Below are 8,038 nucleotides of genomic sequence, written 5' to 3' on the forward strand. Positions count from 1 at the left end.
GTCTCTAAACCAACAAAAATCCCTTCCTACAAACGTTTGGTTGTCACAAGTAACTGATGAGCGGATATTTTATACGCTTTTTGGGGTTAATTTCATATAGTTTTTAGGATGTTTTAGTTAGTTTTTAGTTTATTTTCATTATTTTCTAGGCAAAATTCATATTTCTGGACTTTACTATGAGTTTGTGTGTTTTTCTATAATTTCAGGTATTTTTGGCTGAAATTGAGGGAGCTGAGCAAAAATCTGATTCAGGCTAAAAAAGGACTGCTGATGCTATTGGATCCTGACCTCTCTGCAATTGAAATGGAATTTCTGGAGCTACAGGAGTCCAATTGCGTTGGAAAGTAGACATCCAGGGCTTTCCAGCAATATATAATAGTCCATACTTTGCTCAAGGATAGATGACATAAACTGGCGTTCAACGCCAGTTCCATGTTGCAGTCTGGCGTCCAGCGCCAGAAACAAGTTACAAGTTGGAGTTCAATGCCAGAAACAGGTTACAACCTGGCGTTGAACGCCCAAAACAGCCCAGGCACGTGAGAAGCTTTAGTCTCAGCCTCAGCACACACCAAGTGGGCCCCAGAAGTGGATTTCTGCACTATCTATCATAGTTTACTCATTTTCTGTAAACCTAGGTTACTAGTTTAGTATTTAAACAACTTTTAGAGATTTATTTTGTATCTCATGACATTTTAGATCTGAAATTTGTACCTTTTGGCAGCATGAGTCTCTAAACCCCATTGTTGGGGGTGAGGAGCTCTGCAGCGTCTCGATGAATTAATGCAAGTACTTATGTTTTCCATTCAAACATGTGTGTTCCTCTCTAAGATACTCATTCGTGCTTAACTATGGAGAGGGTGATGATCCGTGACACTCATCACCTTCCTCAATCCATGAACATGTGTCTGACAACCACCTCTGTTCTACATTAGAATGAATGATTATCTCTTAGATTTCTTAATCAGAATCTTCGTGGTATAAGCTAGATCGATGGCGACATTCATGAGAATCCGGAAAGTCTAAACCTTGTCTGTGGTATTCCGAGTAGGATTCTGGGATTGGATGACTGTGACGGGCTTCAAACTCGCAAGTGCTGGGCGTAGTGACAGATGCAAAAGGATAGTCAATCTTATTCCAGCATGATCGAGAACTTCCAGATGATTAGCCGTGCTGTGACAGAGCATTTGGACCATTTTCACTGAGAAGATGGGAAGTAGCCATTGACAACGGTGACACCTTACATAGAGTTTGCCATGGAAGGAACTTTGCACTTTTTCATGCATGAGGAAAGAGGAATACAAGAGAAAAGCTGAAATTCAGAAGACAAAGCATCTCCAAAACTCCAACATATTCTCCATTACTGCATAATAAGTATTTATTTCATGCTCTTTTATTCCTTGCAATCAAATTTGATAAGTGAATTGTTTTATTATTTTCCTGACTAAGAGTTACAATGTAACCATAGACTGCTTCAAGCCAACAATCTCCGTGGGATCGACCCTTACTCACGTAAGGTATTACTTGGACGACCCAGTGCACTTGCTGGTTAGTTGTGCGAATTTGTGAAGAATTGTGATTTCCAATTTCGTGCACCAAGTTTTTGGCGCCGTTGCCGGGGATTGTTTGAGTTTGAACAACTGACGGTGAATCTTGTTGCTTAGATTAGGAAATTTTTGTCTTTTGGGTCAGAGTCTTTTATTTTCTTTTCAAAAATTTTTCAAAAATAATTTTTCTATTAAATCTTGTGCCAAACTTTAAGTTTGGTGTTTTCTTGTTGATTTTCCTTTGTTTTTCGAAAATTTTAGTTTGGTTTTCTAAAAATTTTAAGTTTGGTGTTCCTTCTTCATGTTCTTGTTGTTCTTGTGAGTCTTCAAGGCGTTCTTGAGTTTTCCTTGTGTCTTGATCTTAAAATTTTTAAGTTTGGTGTTCCTTGGTGTTTTCCCTCCAAAATTTTCGAAAACAAGGAGCATTAAATCAAAAATTTTAGATCTTGTGTTATTTTATTGTTTTTCTCTTTCCTCATTAAATTCAAAAAATATCTTTTCCCTCTATTTTAAAGCAATTTTTCGAAAATCAATTTTAAAATTCATATCTTTTTCAAAACTTCTTAACCACTTTCTCTCTCCTCATTTTTTCGAAAATCTTCACCCATTTTTATTTATTTTATTTTAATTTATTTTATTTTCGAAATAAATAAATAATTAAATAAATAAAAATATTTCTTTCTATTTTACATCATCACCCTTTCTCCATCATGGATCCAAGTGGAAATGAACAGTCCAGAAAGACTCTGGGGTCATATGCTAACCCCTCTACTGCTTCATATGGGAATAGTATCTGCATACCCTCCATTGGACTCAGTAGCTTTGAGTTGAATCCTCAGCTCATTATCATGGTGCAGCAAAGCTGCCAGTATTCCGGTCTTCCACAGGAAGAACCTACAGAGTTTCTGGCACAATTTTTACAAATTGCTGACACAGTACATGATAAGGAAGTAGATTAGGATGTCTACAGATTATTACTATTTCCATTTGCTGTAAAAGACCAAGCCAAGAGGTGGTTAAATAACCAACCTAAGGCTAGCATAAAGACATGGAAACAGCTAACAGAGAAATTCCTGAATCAATACTTTCCTCCAAAATGGATGACACAGCTAAGGCTGGACATCCAAGGCTTTAAATAAGGAGATAATGAATCTCTTATGATGCCTGGGAGAGATACAGAGAGATGCTAAGAAAATGCCCCTCTGAAATGTTTTCAGAGTGGGTTCAGTTAGACATCTTCTATTATGGGCTTGCAGAAAGAGCTCAGATGTCTCTAGATTACTCAGCCGGTGGATCTATCCACATGAGAAAGACAATTGAAGAAGCTCAAGAGCTCATTGATACACTTGCCAGAAATCAGCATCTGTACCTAAGCAGCGAATCTTCCATGAAAGAAGAGGCTAAAATAGTGACTACTGAACCCAGTCCAGCTGAACAAGCTACTAAATTCAATCAGCAATTGGACTTTCTAACACAGCAGTTAGCCAAATTCAAAGATAGACTACAAGAGACAAGGATCGCTAATATAAATGTGGAAGAACAATTGAAGCAAACAAAGCAGCAGCTGTCAAAACAAATAACAGAAGAATGCCAAGCAGTTCAATTAAGAAGTGGAAAACATTAAATACCCCACCTCAAGGCAGCAGGAAACCAAGAAATGAACAAACCACCCAAAATTCATCTGAGGACAGTAAGAGCCCAGGGAAAGATAATTCTGGCGTTAAAACGCCAGAAATTGGGTGGAAGGCTGGCGTTGAACGCCCAGACTATGCTCAGGACTGGCGTTCAACGCCAGAAACAAGCAAGGAACTGGCGTTGAATGCCCAAAAGAAGCACAGTTCTGGGTTCAGATGCCAGGAACAGATGAGGAGTTGGCGTCTAACGTCACTCTAGCTTCTAACTCTGGTACTCAAATGCCAGTGAGGGATCAGACACACACAAGTGCTGATGACAACCCCTCTAAAAAGGCTTCTTCAACCATTTCTGTAGGAAATAAACCTGCAGCAACCAAGGTTGAGGAATATAAAACCAAGATACTTATCCTCAAAAACTCCGCCAAGAGGAGCAGGATAAGCAATTTGCTCGCTTTGCAGATTATCTCAGGACTCTTGAAATTAAGATTCCGTTTGCAGAGGCACTTGAGCAAATACCTTCTTATGCGAAGTTCATGAAAGAGATCTTAAGTCATCAGAAGGATTGGAGAGAAACTGAAAGAGTTCTCCTCAGTGAAGAATGCAGTGCAGTCATTCTGAAAAGCTTTCCTGAAAAGCTTAAAGATCCCGGAAGCTTTCTGATACCATGCATATTAGAGGGTAATTGCACCAAGACAGCCCTATGTGATCTTGGGGCAAGCATCAACCTAATACCTGCATCCACCACCAGAAAGCTTGGTTTAACGGAAGAAGTTAAACCAACCCGGATATGTCTCCAACTTGCTGATGGCTCCATTAAATACCCGTCAGGCGTGATTGAGGACATGATTGTCAGGGTTGGGCCATTCGCCTTTCCCACTGACTTTGTTGTGCTGGAAATGGAGGAGCACAAGAGTGCTACTCTTATTCTAGGAAGACCTTTCCTAGCAACTGGACGAACTCTCATTGACATCCAACAGGGGGAAATAACCCTGAGAGTCAATGAGGATGAGTTTAAGTTGAATGCTGTCAATGCCATGCAGCATCCAGACACACCAAAAGACTGCATGAAAGTTGATCTTATTGATTCTCTGGTGGAGGAGATCAACATGGCTAAGAGTCTCGAATCAGAGCTGGAAAACATTTTTAAAGATGTTCCGCCTGACCTAGAGGATTCAGAGGAATTGAAAGAGCCTCTGAAATTTCCTCCGGGAGAGGAAAAACCTCCTAAACCTGAGCTCAAACCATTACCACCATTCCTGAAATATGCATTTCTGGGAGAAGGTGATACTTTTCCAGTGATCATAAGCTCTGCTTTAAATCCACAGGAAGAGGAAGCACTAATTCAAGTGCTAAGGACACACAAGACAGCTCTTGGGTGGTCCATAAGTGACCTTAAGGGCATAAGCCCAGCGAGATGTATGCACAAAATCCTATTGGAGGATGATGCTATGCCAGTGGTTCAACCACAGAGGCGGCTAAATCCAGCCATGAAAGAAGTGGTGCAGAAAGAGGTCACTAAATTACTGGAGGCTGGGATTATTTATCCTATTTCTGATAGCCCCTGGTGAGTCCTGTTCAAGTTGTCCCTAAAAAGGGAGGCATGACAGTGGTTCATAATGAAAAAATGAACTGGTTCCTACAAGAACAGTTACAGGGTGGCGCATGTGTATTGATTACAGAAGGCTCAATACAGCCACCAGAAATGATCATTTTCCTTTACCATTCATAGACCAGATGCTAGAAAGACTAGCAGGTCATAATTATTACTGCTTTTTGGATGGCTATTCAGGCTACAACCAAATTGCAGTAGATCCCCAGGATCAAGAGAAAACAGCATTCACATGTCCATCTGAAGTATTTGCTTACAGAAGGATGCCTTTTGGGCTGTGTAATGCGCCTGCAACCTTTCAGAGATGCATGCTCTCTATTTTTTCTGATATGGTGGAAAAATTTCTGGAAGTCTTCATGGATGACTTCTCAGTATATGGAGACTCATTCAGCTCCTGTCTTGATCACCTGACACTGATTTTGAAAAGATGCCAAGAGACCAACCTGGTTTTAAACTGGGAAAATGTCACTTTATGGTGACTGAAGGGATTGTCCTTGGGCATAAAATTTCAAACAAGGGAATATAGGTAGATCAAGCTAAAATAGAGGTAATTGAAAAATTACCACCACCTGCCAATGTTAAGGCAATCAGAAGTTTTCTGGGGCATGCAGGATTCTATAGGAGGTTTATAAAGGATTTTTCAAAAATTGCAAAACCTCTAAGCAACCTGCTAGCTGCTGACACGCCATTTGTGTTTGACACAGAGTGCCTGCAAGCGTTTGAAACTCTGAAAGCTAAACTGGTCACAGCACCAGTTATCTCTGCACCAGAATGGACATTACCATTCGAATTAATGTGTGATGCCAGTGATCACGCCATTGGTGCAGTACTGGGGCAGAGGCATGACAAGCTTCTGCATGTCATTTATTATGCTAGCCGTGTTTTGAATGATGCCCAGAAAAATTACACAACCACAGAAAAAGAATTGCTTACAGTGGTTTATGCCATTGACAAGTTTAGATCATACTTAGTAGGATCAAAAGTGATTGTGTACACAGATCATGCTGCTTTTAAATATCTACTCACAAAGCAGGATTCAAAACCCAAACTCATAAGATGGGTGTTGCTTCTGCAAGAGTTTGATATAGAAATAAGAGACAGAAAAGGGACAGAGAACCAAGTGACTGACCATCTATCCCGGATAGAACCAGTGGAAGGGGCGTCCTCCCCCTCTATTGAAATCTCTGAAACCTTTCCGGATGAGCATTTGTTTGCCATTCAGGAATTACCATGGTTTGCAGACATTGCAAACTACAAATCTGCAAGGTTCATTCCCAAGGAGTACAACAGGCAACAAAAGAAAAAATTAATTACTGATGCAAAGTACTACTTGTGGGATGAACCCTATCTCTTTAAGAGATGTGCAGACGGCATAATCCGTAGGTGTGTGCCTAAGGAAGAAGCACAAAGGATCTTATGGCATTGCCATGGGTCACAATATGGAGGTCATTTCGGAGGTGAGCGAACAGCCACCAAAGTACTCCAATGTGGTTTCTACTGGCCTACACTTTACAGAGATTCCCGAGAGTTTGTACGTAACTGTGACAGTTGCCAGAGAGCTGGTAATTTGCCTCACAGTTACGCCATGCCTCAACAAGGAATCTTGGAGATTGAGTTGTTTGACGTATGGGGTATTGATTTCATGGGCCTTTCCCACCATCATACTCAAACACTTATATTCTGGTGGCAGTTGACTATGTATCAAAATGGGTTGAGGCCATTGCCACACCCACCAATGATACTAAAACAGTGCTGAAGTTCCTCCAGAAACATATATTCAGCAGGTTTGGTATCCCTAGGGTACTAATCAGTGATGGGGGCACTCACTTCTGCAATAAACAGCTTTACTCTACCATGGTCCGGTATGGGATTCGCCACAAAGTGGCGACTCCATATCATCCACAGACAAATGGGCAAGCTGAAGTTCTAACAGAGAACTAAAAAGAATCCTAAACAGACTGTAAGTACCCGTAGAAAGGATTGGGCACGAAGCTTGGATGATGCTCTGTGGGCTTACAGAACAGCATTCAAGACTCCTATAGGGACCTCTCCGTACCAACTTGTGTATGGTAAGGCTTGTCACCTGCCCGTGGAACTGAAACATAAGGCCTACTGGGCAACCAGATTCCTAAACTTTGATGCCAAACTAGCTGGAGAAAAAAGATTGCTCCAGCTGAATGAGCTAGAGGAATTCAGATTCACTGCCTTCGAAAATGCCAAGCTTTATAAAGAGAAGTCAAAAAGGTGGCATGACAGAAAGCTGTCATCTAGAATCTTTGAACCAGGACAAAAGGTTCTGTTGTTTAACTCTAGGCTCAGGCTATTCCCCGGAAAACTGAAGTCCCGGTGGAGGGGACTGATGAGCGGATAATTTGTACGCTTTTTGGCATTATTTTTAGTATGTTTTTAGTAGGATCTAGTTACTTTTAGGGATGTTTTCATTAGTTTTTATGTTAAATTCACATTTCTGGACTTTACTATGAGTTTGTGTGTTTTTCTGTGATTTCAGGTATTTTCTGGCTGAAATTGAGGGACTTGAGCAAAAATCAGATTCAGAGGTTGAAGAAGGACTGCTGATGCTGTTGGATTTGACCTCCCTGCACTCAAAGTGGATTTTCTGGAGCTACAGAACTCAAAATGGCGCGCTTCTAATTGCGTTGGAAAGTAGACATCCAGGGCTTTCCCACAATGTATAATAATCCATACTTTGGCCGCGTTTAGACAACGTAAAATGGCGTTGAACGCCAGTTCTACGCTGCTGTCTGGAGTTAAACGCCAGAAACAAGTCACAAACCAGAGTTGAACGCCAGAAATACGTTACAACCTGGCGTTCAACTCCAGAAAGAGCCTCTGCACGTGTAACATTCAAGCTCAGCCCAAGCACACACCAAGTGGGCCCCGGAAGTGGATTTATGCATCAATTACTTACTTTGTAAACCTTAGTAGCTAGTTTATTATAAATAGGACTTTTTACTATTGTATTAGACATCTTTGGTCAGTTGTATGCAATCTTAGATCACGTTGGAGGGCTGGCCTCTCGGCCATGCCTGAACCTTCTTCACTTATGTATTTTCACGGTAGAGTTCTACACTCCATAGATTAAGGTGTGGAGCTCTGCTGTTTCTCAAAGATTAATGCAAAGTACCACTGTTTTTCTATTCAATTCATCTTATTTCGCTTCTAAGATATTCATTCGCACTTCAACCTGAATGTGATGAACGTGACAATCATCATCATTCGTTATGAACGCG

Source organism: Arachis hypogaea, chromosome 14 (assembly GCF_003086295.3).
Source record: "Arachis hypogaea cultivar Tifrunner chromosome 14, arahy.Tifrunner.gnm2.J5K5, whole genome shotgun sequence".
NCBI classification, from domain to species: Eukaryota; Viridiplantae; Streptophyta; class Magnoliopsida; order Fabales; family Fabaceae; genus Arachis; species Arachis hypogaea.